At 42.0% G+C, this 18,583-nt stretch overlaps 1 long non-coding RNA gene and 1 pseudogene across 1 annotated transcript in view; both read left to right on the top strand.

The window, feature by feature from the left end:
• Window positions 1-18,583, top strand: part of 4921509O07Rik (RIKEN cDNA 4921509O07 gene) — a 56,557-nt gene that overhangs the window by 10,954 nt on the left and 27,020 nt on the right. The window contains exons 2-3 of the long non-coding RNA NR_045501.1: window positions 5,968-6,134; window positions 7,236-7,373. This is a non-coding gene — a long non-coding RNA (RIKEN cDNA 4921509O07 gene). The remainder of the gene's footprint in view (window positions 1-5,967; window positions 6,135-7,235; window positions 7,374-18,583) is intronic.
• Gm31191 lies at window positions 11,586-11,949 on the top strand (annotated as a pseudogene).

The raw sequence follows: 18,583 nt of genomic DNA, 5'->3' as shown, positions 1-18,583 counted from the left end.
TTACAACTTACAACAGTGAGACTGTCCTGAAAGGTCCTCGTGAAACCAAATACCCAAGGATAAAGACTAGAAAGAGGCAAAGCCATAATGAGTGATGCTGGAAAGCAGGGTGGTGCTTTTAGGTTGATGTAGGGACCGGAGTGAGGACAAGAGGCAGCTATGTGGTGCTGCTAACTCCATGGGTGTGATCTCTTAGTCAAAGCTCTTTGACCTCTTCCTGTTTTGTGTCTTTTCCTTTAAACTTAAGAATGTATTGGCTTACTCTTAAATGACTTCGATTTGTTTGTTTGTTTGTTACTTAATAAAACCAAGGTTAGATGCTGAAACCTTAGCCATCCCACATAACACTAATGTAAAGATTGGGGCATGAGTGTGTCTGTGTGCCTGGCAACAGGTGCTACAAAACAAAAGTCTTCCTAAATCATCTGTAAAACCAAATATTGTTGTGGCATGGCACCCTAGACCTCGTGTACAGAGTCATATGCAATGAGATCTCTTTATTGTACCCACATTTCTGCCTGATAAGGAAATAAATCTATTTGACAGAATAAAAAATCCCTCATACAAAAAAATATTTGGGGGAGGCGAGGGGGGGGGCAACATTAACCTCAATTCTGAGGGCCCAAGAGAAAAAGGATAGGAGGTTTAAAGAAAGCCTTTTCTGTCCTGAAAGAGATTAAATCGTCACATTCTTTCTCTGTAACCAGAACATTTACTAAGGCAATCCCAGCTGCTTCCAACAAATATGCTAGGTGGCTTTGCCAGAAAGAGGCAGAATAGAGTAATAATGAAAGCAGCTATGATAAAAAAAAAAAAATAACCAGACAAAGCTGTGTTGAAGACAAGAGGGACAGAGACTGGTTCCTACCATAAGATCTATGCATACTCTAAAGACTTACTTCTTCTGAGCGCCCAGAGTAATGCCCAGTGTAGCCCAGAGTAGTTGCCCTGGTAGCCAAGAGCAAAAAGATTTTTCCAAAAGCATTTAAGTGTTTAAGGAAAAGGAGAGAGAGAAAAAAAAAAAAAGGAACAAAACCCGTGCTAAAATTTCTCTAGCAGTTTAAGACAACGTAGGGGGTTAAAATGATTTTTATCGTGGCTCCTTGAAGGCATTTCAACTTGGCTCAAGCAATTGTGTAATGTCCAGGAGGAAGTAATGGGTTTGTGTGACCTGGTTTTCCTTGGCCTCAGACTCTAGGGCATAATCAGAGTGGCCAGCAGACTCTGTATGACCTTGTTGTCCATCAGCACTGAGGAAGCCTCCTACTGTTGCCACCCCCACCCCTCCTCCCAGGGCCAACAGCTGTTTGCTTACCTTTCAGCCTCAGAGCTCCCACACATACCTGCCCTCTACTTCCCTCCTGAGATGGTGCTCCATGTATGACTCACACAGAGGATAGACATCCTCCCGTAGGGGCAGCAACAGCTTTTTTTTTCAAGCCCTGGAGTATGTCTCCTGCTTCTGCAGTTGTTGGCACTGACTTCTGTCTCTCTCATGGCCCCCAAATGTGATGCCTCCCTCCCTGTCTCCTTCCCATTTTGGGTGGAGATAGCTTTGACTCTTCTAGTCTTTTTCAACCCCAACCCTGAGTAGAAGCCACCAATGCCCCCCCACCCCCCACTCTCCACTAGGCCCTCCACAGTGGCTGCCTGAGGTTCCCTACGTTCCAACTCCCAAATGAGTCACATTCTTATTTTCCTATTCCACCTCCCCCGATTCTGACCCACCCCTTTAGATGGCTAGAGAAGAAAAGTTTCTCTCTGACTTGAGCCTGTGACACCATGAACCAAACTTGTATGTCAGATTGTTTTTCCTTAATCTTCCCTAAAAATGGCTGTCTTCCCAGAAAGCCCAGATGTGTGAATCCTGGGAAACGCCTTAAACCAGAGCAGATGACACTCTTGTCAGCATGGCCCTGATGTTAGTCCCTCAATGTTGGTGTCTCTGATCTTGTCTTAAGCAGGTCTGTTCTAGAAAGTTCACACTGTCCCACAGTATTTCCATTATCCCAGGCCAGCAGCACTGCTTAAACTAGTGATTCTCAATCTGCCTAATGCTGTGACCCTTTTATAAAGTGCCTCATCTTGCGGTGACGCCCCCTCCCCCACCATAAAATTATTTTTCATTGTGATGTCATAACTGTAATTTTGCTATTGTTATAAATTGTAATGTAGATATCTGTGTTTTCCAATGGTCTTACGCAGCCCTTGGGAAAGGGTTGTTGGGGTCGAGACCCACAGGTTGAGAACCACTGATTGAGTCAGACACTACAGCTGCTTAATGCATGTTTTATTCTAGGGACTTTAAGGTACGACCCACAATTACTCAGCAAGGGAGGTCTGTCCCCATTTTAGATATGAGGAATCATAAAGCTGGCTTTCCTGTTTTCTTTTCAGAAACCTCTCTTGCTGGTTTAAAGATATTTCCTGTTAAGATCCACTACAGAAGACACAGTGTCCTTGAAGTCATAAGAATCCCAGGATCTTTTCCCGGGGTTCTGGGACAAAGAGACCCTGGATTTTGAGGAAGGCAACCTATGATTTTAGTTGAATGTGGCCATTTAGGGATTATGAAGGGAAACCAGTATGTATGTATGTATGTATATATGTATGTATATATGTATGTATTTCTGACCAAAACATCTAATTAAAAAATAATTGCAATAGCATAGAAAACAACAACAACCATAAAAAGAAATTAGAAGTGGGAATCAAGGTAAAAAAAAAAATGCAGAGGCCTTGGCTCCTAAAAGGCCAACACCCCTGCTGAGCTGGGCTTAGCCCCAGCCCTCTCTGAGTTTTCCTTGACTGCTGACTTCTCATCCTCTTCCATAAGATGAATGTTGTGCTTCTCCTGGAATTCACTGAGTTCTTTCCCCTTTGCTTGAAGCTTCTGTGACAGTGTCTCAATGACCTTCTGTATCTGCTCCTTGTTGATTGATTGATTGATTGATTGATTGATTTAGTGCTGGCAAAAGTTAACCTGCTTTCTAAGTAAGGGATTGTGTGTGGTTAGTTCGGGGGAAGGAGTCTTTTAAGTGGAAATTTCTGGTTGTGTCTTGTGAGGCAGGCTCAGGTGATGTTCTGCTGAGGCCAGACACATTAGAACACTTGTGGTGTTTAGAGAGAGTATACATAGGGCTCAATGGACAGTGAGGGGGTGCTTGCATAGCCAACTGTGCAACTCTTCATTGGTCTCCAGTCTCTGCTGCTCTTCATTGAGAGAGACACAATACAGAGCCTCTGGTGTCCTGGCTGGTCCTGGTTGCTCCTGCTGACTCCTGCTGATTCAGTGGAGGCCTGGGGGTTTCTGCTGGATTGTGCAGCTGTTGCTGATTTGTGTTTGATGGCACACTTTTGAACAGTAAAGTTGGTATCCTGACACTACTGGACTGGACTGCTGGTATTCTGACAAATGGAGATTGGAATTACCCACAAAGAACTACTTCTAAACAGGTTCACATCCCCTTGTCCTATTTACAATCTTTTCTCCCCTACCTTTGGATGGTAGGTTAGAAGGCAGGGCTGGGGGGTTTGCAGCATTTGAGAACCCTAATTAAAGTAGGTTTTGAAAAAACTAAGCCTATATAGTCTGTTGTATAGGAATATAACAGATGTAAGCACAGTGCTGCAGAAAACTGAGATCTGTCCTGGTCCAAAGATCATCTCGCATCTGAGCATACACAGCTCTGTAGACCAGCGCATATGTTCAAAACAGTAGATGTGCTTAGGTCTGCTTGATCTTTGAAATACCCTGAACTAATGCCGTACCTTTTCTTTCTTTTCGTTGACAACTTCAACAGAAGTCTCTAAAATATACATTCTCTAATATTTTTAAGTTTTTTGATTATCCCCCTAGATTGTAAGTTTCTTGATTCCTACTCTCAGAAATAGATAAATGAATGAAAAAGAAAATAAGAAAAGAACCCAATCAATGTCCTAGTGTGTTGGCTGCGTGTTGAATTTAATTGGCTACTTAATAGATATTCATTTCTTCTCGACTTAGGAACATTAACAGTGAACGAGCTGTGCCTCCAGCGGAACCTTCAGTACCAATGCCCATGGCCAGGGGCAGTATCTATCTGGCTTCCTGGCTCCTTGCCATGAAGCTAAGCAAAGGTGCTAACCAGAACCTACTAAGTTTGCACAGCAAGTAATAATTTGAAAAGATTCCTAGAATTAACTCAACATTTTTTTATAACACGGCTAAGAAAATAAAAAGCAGCTTTGACTCTCCCATTTGCAAATCAACATCTTGACAATAAAACCCTTGGTTAAAGGATTGTTGTCGGTGGGAGCCTTGTACAGCCCGTGACCCTGGACTTCAAGTTCAAAGGGTGTTCAAAGGCCTCTGCAGCTTCTTGTGATGGGAGATTTGCTGGTGGATGAAAGAATTGTGGCTTTAAACCCGAACAGATAGAGGATAAGTTTATTTGGTGCACTCCAAAGAGAGCAGCAGGCATGGCAGTAAAAGAAAGAAGTGCCTGTGTATGGGATGAGCTTGAGGGTGGAGTCTCACTGGGTTAGGGCGAGCCACTTCACATGCAGTGGCTCAGCATGTAATTCCCACCGTATTACTGATTGGCGATGTTCAGTCTTGAGCAGTTAGGGTGAGTCATAACGCATTCAATTTCCCAGGCATGTAATTTCCACTATGCAAATGAGTTATTTTATTTTATTTTTTTGCTTCTTGCTATCATGTGGTTCTGCTATTTCACTATTGAGGTGAAGTGGAGCTTGAGACCAGGCTTGCTCTGGCGACCTGTTCCCTTTCTGTCCTTTCAATCACAGCCTTCCTTCCACATTTCCACGTCCATAGTGAGATCACAGGGATGAGGGAGTACAAGTAGTTTGGACAGATGAAGACCTTTTATTCTTTACAATAAGACTAGGGTGGAAGGTGGACCTCAGATACTCATCCTGCTTTTGTTGAGTACTTGTATTCTTGCAGCCATCTAAGCAACTGTTCTCCCTTGAGAGTCCCAAAAGATTGAAAAGAATAAATAAATAAAGTGAAGCTGTTCTCTGAAGTCCCAGGAGAAAAAGGACTTGCCAGGCACAGGGATGAATTTCTTGTTGTTTGCCCTGGATTTGCCTATTCTGACCCTTGCCTCACTCACACCCTACCCACTGCACACGGGGCTTTGCTGAGCTGGAAATTTAAGTTAGGGGGAAGTGCTCTGGCTTTGGCCTCTTGCTTTCTCAGCACTTCCATCAAAGGTCGCCACGTGAGCTGGAAAGGAAGCTCTGCCTGCACTGTGTTGAGTTAACAACGGGCTTTCTGAGAACAGCAAGGAACTATGGTCGGTAGCAGCAAGAACTGGGTTTCAGGCATGACTGTGCTATTCCTGAGACTCTTGGCAAGTCCTTGCTCAATAGAATAGTGGATTTCAAATAGCAAGAGAAAGCTAAGGTTTGCCACCACCTACACATCCGCACTGTTGACTACAAGAGGGAGATAGCCATTTTCCTGCTCTTAGGGTTTTGTTCCCTACCACTGACAGCTATGTGGGAAATTGTAACCTAAATCCTTTCTTCAATATAGAATTGCAACACCTCTCTTCATACAGAGAGTACCTCATTTCCAAAAATTTCATGATCCCTGTCTTGGGTATTCCATTTAGGGAGAGATGAGAGAAACATTTACTTGTGGCCCCCATTCATGGGAGTCACAAAGGAAAGAGCTCCTAAAGGGATGCCACAAAGAACCATATACTCTTACACCACACTACTTGTCAATTATTCTATCAATGAATGAATCCATGTATTCATTCATTCATTCATTCATTCATTCAGTAAATATTTGTGTTGAGTTCATTCACCCATTAAATAAATTATACTGTAACAATACATGATTTGGGAATATAAGGGTAAGTCCTGGGGATAAACCACCCTTGTTTATATTAGGAAGAGACTGAGATAATAAGAAAGCCCTTAAAATGATGATCATTATATTTCCTTTGATAGAGAAGCCATGGAGTGATATAAGCTTGACAAGATGGAGGCGTGGATCCATCTACTTTTCAAAGAAGTGATGTATAAGGAGAAGCAGTAGGAGTCATCGGGTGACAAGAGTTGGGAGGGCAGTATATTCAGAGCGGTCAAGACAATGGACAATCTCTGTAAGCCGGAAGGTGAGAGAGGTCATGTGTGTTGCAACAGAGATTGTAGAAGGATGGGTGTGGCGAGGGGAAGCATGAATAAAGCAGTGGTAATCGGGCACTTCTGTGGACTCTTAAGCAAGGGAGTGTTACAAAAGTGTGTTAGGAGAACAGCTAGTCTGCTTTCTGTGTTCAGCACATACTGGAAGTGACAGGGACCAGCCGTAGGGAGACAAGTGAGGGATTATGGGTAATGATAAGATGAGGAGGGCTGTCCATGAAAATGGAGGGAAGACTGACAGAGCCAGATGTCTTTGAGATTGGCTAGATATTGCACCAGGAGAAACCGGAGAACACTGTATGGTATCAGATTTGTAGAAGCTGCCCTCTACTGAAAAATACTCACTGGGACTCATTTATCATAGCAGTTTTCAAGCTCTGTCCAAATAGTGTCAGGCTTTCCCAGAGGTGTGTGAAGGCACCCATTCAACCAGAATGTCTCCATATTGACCCATGTAGACAAAGACTTGAAAGCTACTATTCTTCTTTCTCACAGTGGACTCATTCTGTCTGAATTCCACTTGCCCCCAGCATTTATTAAATTTGGATGTGGGTATGTCGACACCACCTCTGCCTCCATGCTCCTAAGATCTCAAGTCCCCTAAAAATGTGGATCTCTTTTCTGGTGTGGTGTGGTGTGGTGTGGTTTTTTTTTTTTTTTTTTTTTTTTTTAAATACCTCTGTTCCCACACCCACCTAATTCCATCTTGCATCTTGCTTGGCTTGCCCCCATTGTAATTATCTTACAGCTCTTCTTTGAGATATGTGTGTGTGTGCATGTGTGTTGAATTAATCTAAACTGTGACATTTATCAACAGAGATAAGAATTAAACATGACAGCTGACTGGCAACATTTTTTTTTGTTGTTGTTGTTAGTTCAAACTCCTTCACAAGGGACAGAAGACAAGACCAGTCTCTTTTGACTAGAAGATCACTTCTTGAAAGGACCAACTTCAGCCTGTGCCCAGGGGAGGACAGGGCGGGGCAGGAGGGAGATAGAGGCACAAAGCCATCATGGCTGTGGGATGTTCTGTTTCTAGATTCTTACATTCATTTCTCAACTCTGGTTTCTAGGAGGAGATTTTACTTGTCCTCGGTTTCTGTCTTGCTAGTGGCAACGACAACCACATGCAAAAGATGTTCCACGTGTGTCAGCTGCTTTGCACGTCCCCGGAATTAACTGATGGCAGCCCCAGAGCATGGAGATCCTTTGTGAGTACATTCAGCCCATCTGTAAATACTTCACTTCATCTTATTTCTATCTCCTAATTTTTCTTCTTTGACAAACGAGGGATATCGTGAACATTTTGACCAATGGCCTGGACGAGTCCAGAAACGCCAGGGCCACCAGCTTTTCATCTCTACCATGGGTCAATGACCCCAATAGAAAGCACATTCTTGCTAAATTCCTTCAGGAGCCTTGTCATCACAACTTCCTGATGTGAACAACTTTAGATTGCCTTATTGACCTACTTCAGGCCCTCACTCAGAAACAGGGCTTTTATGTTCATTTTTAAAGAATGTTTGTTTGATAAAGTTAGTGGAGATAATACTAGCAGTTGAAGCAGATAATGTCATTTCAGTGGCTGGCTTGGAGATGTTACTCATTCCTTATGCGTGTGAAGGCCCTAACTGGTCTTCCTGGTCTGGGTGGTTCTTTTCTCTAAGCAGAGCCAAGGTTCGTGGCCCCTTACATACCCCATTTCTGCTACCTTCCTGCTGAGTAAACCCAGGGTAGGGACAACCTGGGATTAAATACGAAAGAAAGAAGATACTTTCAGTCTGAAAAGAAGAAAAAAGGAAAGTCAAAAGGAGGGATGTCAAGTATATTCTAGAAGCTGCTTTGATGCTGTGAGTCTCTAATCCTAACTGCTTTGGAGGCTGAAGCAGGAGATCATAAGTTCAAGGACCAGGAGGTCACAGAGTGATTTGAGGCCAGTACGGGCAACTCCACGATGGCCTGTCTCAACATGAAAAGTGAAAAAGGGGACCAGGGGTATAGCTCAAGAGTGAGCACTCTCCTAGTCGTGCAAGGCTCTGAATTCATCCTCCTGTATTGAAAAGTGAACCACAGCATAGGAGGCTTTGAAATCAGGGGCACTCAGAAGGCTTCGGGATAGGGCGATACCACAGGTTGGAGAAGCAGATCTCTTGACTGGTGTGGGAAGGAAGCAGAGAAATAGATACCTAGGCTTCACCTCTTTTCTCTAAGGCTCCACATCATTAAAATTTGACTGGTAGCTGGTGTGCTGGAGGGACACAGAGCAGGAGACTAGGGCAGAGGAGCCCTGTGGCAGTGAAGAGCAGCAATAGGATCTTGGGCTCCAGAGAACTTACTGAGATGGGGGCAGGAGTTCCTCACCTGGGCTCTATAGAGCTTAATTTGGTGGAAACAGCTGGGTGCATGGTGCTACTGGAGGCAGGAGAACCAGTAAGGAGGTAAAGCCTGGGACTGTGGGACCCCCAGGGGAGACCAGATGCAAGTGCTGAGCCATGGAATCAGAGGAGAGTTGCATGTGAGAGATGAATGGGACTGTGGAACACAGTTTGGGATTGGGAGGGGGAGCAAGTTCATTTTGGGACACATGAGAATAAGTTGTCTTGGGACATCCATATGGAGATGTTCTGAGTCAGCCTAGCTTCAAGAGACAGTTTTGTGAACTGGCTCTGCTCCTTCCACGAAAGTGCCCAGAAATACAAGGCTAGTTACATCTTGTCTAGCACAAAAGCTGAGATGCCTGACCTAACCATTGCTCTTTAAAACAGGAAAACCTCAGAGGAGCAAAAGGCATTTGATGTGCACTCTCCATGCCTATCTGTATTTATTTTAAACCGTGCTGTGTTGGTTTTCTGCACTGGATGCTAGATGAACAGAAGGCAGCATTTGCTACATGCAATTTAAGTTGCATTTTAAAGTACATTTTGGGATCTTTGACAACAGTGGACCTGAATACATTTGGAAACTCGATGATGTGCGTTTCAAGCTACAAATAATCTCTCCAAACCACACAACAATTTAAACAGCCCTTTAAGGTCAGATACTTGTCTCCTTAATAATTACCCTAATAAAGCTACTCTGATAGAACAAAGTCAATTTTCAAACATGTTCTTGACTGAATATCGGAAACAGCTCTGAAGAAACACGGACCATAATTCTAAGCAGAACCCAAGCAAACAAACCTGGTATTTCACGTGCATAGCACTGGTTCAGGTGAGGTCCCATAATCCATCAGTGATCTTACTAGTGCTATTTAGGTCATCTCAGGCTAAACCTTTTTACATGAATCCTGAGCCACATATTTTCACATTTACATATTAAAATGGGAGTAGTTACTCTTATATGCAGGTAGATCTAATACAAATTCCAGAATTTCAGGGATCATTTCAAAAATAGAACTATTTCACAGTGCAGATAAAATTTAGGATATATAAATTTTAAAATAAATTTCATGTGATATTTAACTATTAGTGACATTACCCAAATCTAGCCAGTGCCACAAACACTTATTTGTGTAACACGTTTGGTTGGTCAAGTACATTTCAACAATGGTTGCCAGGCTTTTTAGGATCCTTAGAAAAAAGGAAAATGTTCAATTCTTATATTTAGAAAGTTTCTATATGGCTTAGCAGTGAAGAGCACTGGCTGCTCTACCAGAGGACACTGGTTCAATTCCCAGTACCCACATGGCAGCTGACAACAGTCTGTAATCCAGTTCCAAGTGATTTGACACTTTGACACAAACATGAATGCAGGCAAAACACCAGCGTATATAAAATAAACATAAAAAATAGGTCATTTAAAAAGTTTCCCTAAAAAGAAATAAACCATTAAAAGTTTCCCTAAAAAGAAATAAATTGGTTGGACTATCTATTGTCTGTAGTTACTGCTGCTTTGATATTCTAGGGAACATAGGCTTGATTATACAGTAGTACAGACTTAAATCAACAGTTCATTACTCTCCCAGCCTGTCTGTCTGTCCATCACTCCTCAGCAGCCTGGCAGCAGGCTCTGAACGTCATGTGCACACAGGAAACTTGGCAGATGGACTTCACCCACTTGAACATGGCCGATCACAGTGACATGGGGAAAGGACCATGGTGGCATCGCTGGGATAAAAATTAATGTAAAAACAGAATCGTACCTGTCACATCTGACCAAAGTAGAGCCAGAAAACCCATAGACAAAGGGCGGAACATTTAAGGTGTGAATGTTGCTCCAAAAAGTCTCTGAACCGCTGTAAAGCAGTAGCCAGCTCTCCCCTTAGGATTAGCTTGGATTAGCTATACATAAAAACTGATGACACAACCAGGCAGTAGTGGTGCATACCTTTGATCCCAGCACTCAGGACATGGAGGCAGTTGGATCTCTATGCGTTCGAGGTCACTCTGATCTACAGAGTGAGTTCTAGGACAGCTAGGACTACACAAAGAAGCCCTGTCTCGAAAAAGCAATGAACCAACTAACCAACCAACCAAACAGAAAATCTAGTGGCAGAACTGTCTGTCTTAAGAGTAGCTTTATATTACAACGGCTACCACTTGTTATCCAGAGTTTTCCATCTCCACCAAAAGTGATTTTTCTTTCAAAATTATTATACATTTCTCTGTCTTAATGAAACTTCCTACCTTTGCTTTGTCCTCCAGACATCCCAGAGGGCACATCGATCTATCTTGGACTCCAGCCTGATTCTTGTTTATTCTCAAATAAAAATTATTTTTCTGAAAACTTGTCTATATTTGGTTGACTTTGACAGTGACCAATTCTTGAAGACATCTACCTGGAAGACGTGTAGCTTCAACTTACATGTAATTAGTCTGAGCAAATAGCATGCCTCTAGCATACTAGGAACAAAGTGGAGAGTTCTTATTAGCATCTTCAAGGAGAATTGAAGATATTACCCAAAAGCCCCAGTGCCCATTATAACAACCTTAGTACAAAATTTATTTTCAGTTTCAAAGATGAATTGCTGTGGGGATGAGGATTTAGCTCCACGGTAGAGTGCTTACCTAGGCTTTATTCTCAGAGTGAAGAAGACGAGGAACAGCAGGATGATGAAGAGGAGGGGGAGAGAGGAGGAAGAGGAGGAAGAGGAGGAGGAAGAAGAGGAAGAAGAAGAAAAAGGAGGAGGAGGAGGAGAAGTGTTGTACCTAACAGTTTGAGGGTTTCTGGATTCCAAGTACTGAAATAATGCCAGGATCAACATACTTCTGATCACCTTGACATGGACTGGTTGGCCGCACAATCTGCCTGACGAGGATGGTGAGACTATATCTCCAAGGACGTGTGTGACCATCAATAAGAATGAGGGAGCAGCCCTCTTTGGTAAGGTGATCTGCTTCCGGCCTACTGTCTTCCTTCTGAGGCTACCATTTAAGAAATATTTTTGCAGAGCAGTGTGAAGAAGCAACAAGGACGACTCCCAGATGAACCAAACCCGCGTGCTGCTGTATACCCGTGTTCAGCGCCGAGGTCTTCTGCTACCACCATGCCCAAAAGAAAGGCTGAAGGGGAATGCTAAAGGAGACAAAGTCAAGGTGAAGGAGGAGTCACGGAGAAGATCTGCAAGGTTGTCTTCTAAACCTGCTCCTCCAAAGTGAGCCCAAACCTAAAAAGGCCCCGGAGAAGAAGGGAGAGAAGGTACCCAAGGGGAGGAAGGGGAAAGCCAACGCCGGTAAGGATGCAAATAATCCTGCAGAAAATGTAGATGCCAAAACAGACCAGGCTCAGAAAACTGAAGGTGCTGGAGATGCCAAGTGATGTGTGTGCATTTTTGGTAACTGTGTACTTCTGGTAACTTTACAGTTTGAAATACTATTTTTTATCAAGTTTTATAAAAATACAGAATTTTGTTTTACTTTTTTTTTCTTTTTTAAGCTCTATTGTTAGCACACAGAACATTTCATTACTGGGGGTGGGAGGATCATGTGTCAGTAACAAAATCTCTCCCAAGCTGGATTGAGGACAGAAAACATCTTTCCCTGATAATTTTGGAAGGCTCTTGTTGGAGAGCAATCCTGGCCTTGACATCGGTGGCCACCAAGGCACAAAATGCCTTGTGGTCTGGGAAAATTCTAAATTCATTTTTATATCCTCTTCCCCCTGTACCATCCACATAATACTTAATTCCTTAAAACCAGAGACCTGTTGAAACCTGGTCCCCAAAATTGGTTTACCAGTCTATTGGGCGATGTGGACTTTGCAGTGACTTCATCCAGTGTTCTCAGAAGAGCGCTGGTTCCTTTTATAAAAGATTGTGGATCTTCAGATTGATAATTCTGCCATGTTCGTTTCCTGAAAGTCAGGGTCAGCTTGTGAAAAGTTGCTAAACAACATCCTTAATGTGAGATGTCCACCCGCACTCTAAGTTACTTCCCCCTTTCAAAGCATTGAATGAAGACTTCATTGGGTTTTATAGTGGCTTTCTGATTTTGGTAGTCTATACAAGAAGGGGATTTGGAAGTTCTTGTACATTGTTGGTCGTCTGACCATAGCCTGCCTGAAATACCATGATCGTTTATGAAAAGTATCTTTAATAAGGCTGGTTACAGTTAGGCTTGGAAAACGAAGAAATACTTTTGCTCTGCAAATGCCTCATATGTTTGCTGCTTGGAGAAAATATTTTTCTCTAAGTGGTTTTAACTTTTTTTTTTTTAAAATGACACACACAACTCTTTTCTTGGTTTCATCTGTATTTAGTAGAGAGGAATAGTTCGGGGCAACATTAATCTAAACTATTGTATTTTTCTTATTTGCCAATTCATTTCTTTTTCATCTGCATCAATTACGTCTTATTCCTCCACTTTTATGATTTTTCCCCCCCAGTAAGTGGCTCAAAATGTGGATTCGTTAGGTTTTTAAAGAATTCAATGGTTTGGCACCAAACACATTGTCTCAAATTGTATCTGACCCACATTGGTCTCCCTACGGTTTTAATTTCTTGTTTAAATGTTTTTTGAAGGAAGACAGAGTGTATTTAAGTTTCTATCTATCTATCTATCTATCTATCTATCTATCTATCTATCTATCTATCTATCTATCTATCTATCTATCTATCTATCTATTTATCTACTATCTCTTTATCTCTCTATCATCAATAATTTGTTGAAGCAGTGACTCCTGTAGTCTAGGCTGTCCTAGAATTCACTATGTAGCCAAGGATGACTCTGAACTTCTAAGTTTCCTGCTTCTGCCTCAGAATGCTGGGTTACAAGGATGTACCATGGAACCTGGATTTATGTGCTGTGGGGGATTGAACCTAGGGTTTGATGCACGTTAGGCAAGCACTCTGCCAACAGAGCTCAGCCCTTTTTTAAAAGACGATTTCCACTATGTAATAGCTTCTTCCAATTTTTGAACAACCAAGAAATTCCTGTAAATCATTTTATAATCGGAGAGCATCAGAGCTTGAAATGAGTGGAAACCCTAATTGTTCTCAGGGGCACATGACAAAAGCTTCATTTGGCAAAGAGAAAAGGAAAGTGCTGGCCCAAGGACCCTGTCTAAGGCAATTGTCCTAAGCACTAACAGGCTATAAACTGCTTCAATTAACACTATAGAGATATGTTGGAGGACAGGAGAGAGAAAATGAGCCAGGATCTACCCATGAAGCTCCTCAATCCACACACTTAAAGACAAATTACTTCAAAAGTTGACATTCCATTCATACAATTAGTGTGGATTCCATTATCTGAATGACGCACATTTTCCATTCACCCACTGTGTGGCGTGGATAAAGTTCTGAGTAAATGTGGATTTGTTGACAATGGTATGGCTGTTTCAAGTACCCCAGTGCTTCAGATGGGACAGGTGGGAATGACAAGGCTTTGTCCAGGTCAGGCTCAGGAATTGCAAAGACCAAGAACAGACGTTAGCAATGATGGACCTTTAACTAAATCCAGTGTATGCAGAAACTATCAACCACAACTTCTCCTCCCAGATAACTGCAATTTGAAACTGCTCTCCTATAGAGAGCCCCACCTATAGAGATCGCTAACCTACCTCCTCCCTGTTCAACTGTGCACAACAAACCTGCCTACGTGCTCAGTCCCATAAAATACCCCTGACTGTTCAGGCTACTAGTGGTCTCTATCAGATCTCACCACACACCCTGAGATTATCTGTACACGGGTCTGTATTTTCCTGATTCCCTCATCATCCCGATCAGGACAAGTCCAAAGCCATGCAGCTTATGACAACATAATAAGAGAGAAAAACTCTTTATATCTACTCATTGGCTTCTGGACAGACATAAATTTTCAGCTTCTCTAGGTGAAAACAGTCATGATTGCTGAAAGGGTCAAACCGTGCTTAATTTTTACAAACAACAGCAAAGCATCTTCAGTATATCTTTACTGCTTGCAGCCCCACCCACTAGCAAGGAGTGAAACTTCCTAGGTTTCTTCATACTTACCAACACCAGTAGTGTTGGCATTTTAGGTTTGGTCCATTCTTAATATGTGTGTATCATATCTCATTATTGTTTTGTTTTGAGATAGGGTACCACGTATCCCAGCCTAGCCTCAAACTCAAATAGCTAAGGATGACCTCAAACTCCCAATCTTCCTGCTTCCACCTCTCAAGTGCTAGGAATTGTGTTTGTGTATCACAACATGTATAATTTTCCTTATTGTTGTTTTAATTTGCAACTCCCTAATGACATGAGATGTTGAACTTATTATTTATTTATTGCATAGCATTGGGCATTGAACCCAAAGTTTCCTGCATGCTAGGCAAATGCTCTACCTCTGAGCTAAATCCCAGCCTTGAACAACATTTTGCATGCTATTTATTGTGCCTCTCCTTGGGTGGAATGTCTGATTATGTCTTCTCTCTGTTTTTAAGTAGCTTGTTCATTTTCTTAGTGATGTTTCGGTGTCCCTTCAGCTTTTGGATAACAATCTTTTATCAGGTGTGCTTTTTGCAAACATCTTGCCCACTCCCTGGTTTGGCTTCTAGCTCTCTTTATACTATCTTTTGCAGTATAGAAGCTTATACTAGGTTGAATTCCATCTTATCAATTTATTTCTTTCATGACTTGTGGCCGTTGCATGTGACATCTATAAAGATGCTGCTGTGTCCAACACCATCTAGACTTTCTGCTGTGTTATCTTTTGGGACTGTAATAATTTTGTGTTTTGTATGTGGGTGTAGGATCCATTTTGAGATCTTTTTTATTTTGAAGAATATATGATCTTTGCCTAGACTTACCTTACTGTTTGGTTTGTTTATTTATTTATTTACTTATTTATTTATTCATACATTTTACAGTTTTTGTGTGTGTGTGTTTTTACCAATGTATTTTTGGTGGGAGAGGGTCTTTAAAACATTGCTGTCTGTCTGTTTGTTTGTTTGTATGCTTTCCTTAAACTCTAGTTGATTCTCTTTTAAAAAAAATTTATTAGATATTTTCTTCATTTACATTTCAAATGCTACCCCCAAAAGTCCCCCATACCCTCCCTCTGCTCTGCTTCCCTACCCACCCACTCCCACTTCTTGGCCCTGGCGTTCCCCTGTACTGGGGCATATAAAGTTTGCAAGACCAAGGGGCCTCTCTTCCCAATGATGGCCGACTAGGCCATCTTCTGATACATATGCAGCTAGAGACACAGTTCTGGGGGGTACTGGTTAGTTCACATTGTTGCTCCTCCTATAGGGTTGCAGACCCCTTTAGCTCCTTGGGTACTTTCTCTAGCTTCTCCATGGGGGGCCTTGTGTTCCATCCTACAGATGACTACAGATGACTGTGAGCATCCACTTCTGTATTTGCCAGGCACTGGCATAGCCTCACAAGAGACAACTATTATCAGGGTCCTTTCAGCAAAATCTTGCTGGTGTATGCAAAAGGGTCTGTGTTTGGTGGGTGACTATGGGATGGATCCCCAGGTGAAGCAGTCTCTGGATGGTCCCTTCTTTTGTGTTAGCTCCAAATTTTGCCTCTGTAACTCCTTCCATGGGTATTTTGTTCCTTATTCTAAGGAAGAATAACACATCCATGCGTTGGTCTTTTTTTTTTTTTTTTTTTTTTTGTTTCTTTTGTTTTTTTGAGACGGGGTTTCTCTATGTAGCCCTGGCTGTCCTGGAACTCACTCTGTAGTCCAGGCTGGCCTCGAACTCAGAAATTTGCCTACCTCTGCCTCCCGAGTGCTGGGATTAAAGGCGTGTGCCGCCACGACTGGCTTCTTCTTGATTTTCTTGTGTTTTGCAAATTGTATCTTGAGTATTCTAGGTTTCTGGGCTAATATCCACTTATCAGTGAGTGCATATCATGTGAGTACTTTTGTGATTGGGTTACCTCACTCAGGACAATATCTTCCAGATATATCCATTTGCCTAAGAATTTCATAAATTCATTGTTTTTAATGGCCGATTACTCCATTGTGTAAATGTACCACATTTTCTGTATCCATTCCTCTGTCGAGGGACATCTTGGTTCTTTCCAGCTTCTGGCTATTATAAATAAGGCTACTAGGAACATAGTGAAGCATGTGTCCTTATTACCAGTTGGAATATCTCCTGGGTATATGCCCAGGAGAGGTATTGCGGGATCCTCCGGTAGTACTATGTCCAGTTTTCTGAGGAACCGCCAGACTGATTTCCAGAGTGGTTGTACAAGTTTGCAATCCCACCAGCAATGGAGGAGTATTCCTCTTTCTCCACATCCTCACCAGCATCTGCTGTCACCTGAATTTTTGATCCTAGCCATTCTTCTGACTGGTGTGAGGTGGAATCTCAGGGTTGTTTTGATTTGCATTTCCCTGGTGATTAAGGATGTTGAACATTTTTTCAAGTGCTTCTCAGCCCTTCGGTATTCCTCAGTTGAGAATTCTTTGTTTTGCTCTGTACCCCATTTTTTAATGGGGTTATTTGAATTTCTGGAGTTCAGCTTCTTGAGCTCTTTGTATATATTGGATATTGGTCCCCTATCAGATTTAGGATTGGTAAAAATTCTTTGCCAATCTGTTAGTGGCCTTTTTGTCTTATTGACAGTATCTTTTGCCCTACAGAAGCTTTGTAATTTTATGAGGTCCCATTTGTCAATTCTTTTTTTTCAAGACAGGGTTTCTCAGTGTAGCCCTGGCTGTCCTGGAACTCACTTTGTAGACCAGGCTGGCCTCGAACTCAGAAATCTGCCTGCCTCTGCCTCCCAAGTGCTGGGATTAAAGGTGTGCGGCACTGTCAAGCGCATTTGTTGATTCTTTTTATTTTTTTAATTTTTGGTTTATCAATTCTTGATCTTACAGCACAGACCATTGCTGTTATGTTTAGGAATTTTTCCCCTGTGCCCATATCTTCAAGGCTTTTCCCCTCTTTCTCCTCTATAAATTTCAGTGTCTCTGGTTTTATGTGGTGTTCTTTGATCCACTTAGACTTGGTGCCAGCACCATTTGTTGAAAATGCTGTCTTTTCCACTGGATGGTTATAGCTCCCTTCTCAAAGATCATGTGGGTTCATTTCTGGGTCTTCAATTCTATTCCATTGATTTATCTGTCTGTCGCTGTACCAGTACCATGCAGTTTTTTTTTTTTTATCACAGTTGCTCCATCTTACAGTTTTTAAATCTGAATATCCAGTTGTCCCAGAACTATTTATCACAATGTATTTTTTGTTACTCCTGCTTTTCTTTTTGCTTTGTTTTTTTCACTATCAGTTGGTCGTGTTTCCGTGGGTCTGTATCTGGGCTCCCCAGTCTGTCCTGTGGAGCTCTGTCTAACACACTATCTTATCACTGTTGCTTTACAGTGTGCCATACAGCTCGGACGGGTTGGTTCTGTAACTTTTCCTTTAGTGTTTAGTAGGCTGTTCTGGACATGTTGGATCCCCATGTAAGTTGGGGAGAACTGACTTCATAACAATATTGAGAATTCCTACCCAGAAACATGAACTACGTCTCTATTTCTTAAGTTAAAAATTATCTCATCCACATTTCATAGCTCTGCTCATACAGATCTTGAGCATATTTTTGCTAGATTTATATCTGTTTCTGTGGGAGAATGGAAATGTGAAAGGCAGTGTGTTTTTAATTCAGATTCTATTTGCTCAAGGCCAGTGGGTAGGAAAAAGATTGAGTTCTGTATTTTGCAATCTTGACGTAATGGGTCATTAGCTCTACTCTCTGTTGATGCGTCTCAACTTTCTACATAGGTGATCGTGTACTGTATGAATAATGCCAGTTTTATCCTTCCTTCATTTCATTTCCTAATTTACTTCCTTTTCTAGGATTTCTGGTACAAATGTCGAGAAGCAGGAATGGCAGGGACACTCTTACATTGCTCCTGGTCTTTGCCGAAAGCTTCTATTTTCTCTGTATTAAATATGATATTAGCTTTAGGGTTCTTGCAGATATTATTTACCAAATATGAAAGCTCTTCTCTATCCATAGCTTGCTAAGGTTTTTGATATGAGTCTGTATTGAAGCATGTCA

This window comes from Mus musculus, chromosome 13, assembly GCF_000001635.26.
Source record: "Mus musculus strain C57BL/6J chromosome 13, GRCm38.p6 C57BL/6J".
In the NCBI taxonomy this organism is placed as follows: domain Eukaryota; kingdom Metazoa; phylum Chordata; class Mammalia; order Rodentia; family Muridae; genus Mus; species Mus musculus.
Note: the sequence above shows the minus strand (reverse complement) of the source record. Positions and strands in the feature narration are given on the sequence as shown.